This window comes from Penaeus monodon, chromosome 30 (assembly GCF_015228065.2).
Source record: "Penaeus monodon isolate SGIC_2016 chromosome 30, NSTDA_Pmon_1, whole genome shotgun sequence".
NCBI classification, from domain to species: Eukaryota; Metazoa; Arthropoda; class Malacostraca; order Decapoda; family Penaeidae; genus Penaeus; species Penaeus monodon.
The window spans coordinates 7,274,634-7,275,330 of NC_051415.1; positions in this window are offsets into that span (position 1 = coordinate 7,274,634).

Genomic DNA, 697 nt, shown 5'->3' on the forward strand with positions numbered 1-697 from the left:
ACTTACTATTGCAATGTATTTACATCACAGTATTTCTCCATCACATTTTTTATGCAATTTAAAGCAAGTTGAACATATGTTGGATTAAAGTTCCTTGTTAATAACATCAGCTTGTATTTCAATAATTGTGGTATATTAACTGATATGTACCCAAATGAGTTGGTCAGATATGTATTTGATACAGGGTATAATACCTGTGATTCATGATCTATTTACTCCTATTGAAATGATGAGAAGTTAAAAAGTGTCCAGTCTTGTACTGTAAAGAGGAGAAAAGTAAATATATTGGCTTCTGTAATGAGATATTTTCATGTCATAGTTTTTTTATGGATAAGAAATATTCAACCACAAATAACAAAATTCATATGCACACAGATATAGGAGGTGTGATAAAAAAAAGTAATGAGATTGGTTCCAAGAAATCTTACTCTTTTTTTTTCATTTACACTTGGTTTAGTTATCCCCAAGAATACAATGCAGTGCTGAGAAGTCCACTCCTTTCTGAAAATAGATCTAGATGTTATCTTTTATAATGTAGATGATTGCCTGCAGTGGCTAATGGCTTTCCTCGTGAGTCTCTTTCATTTGATCTACAACTAAAATCATAGATATAGCCAGTGATCTGCTTCACCATGGAGGACTTTTAGATCTTCCAGAAGTGGGAAAGGGATTCAGCTCTCTATGATGGCCATGTGTG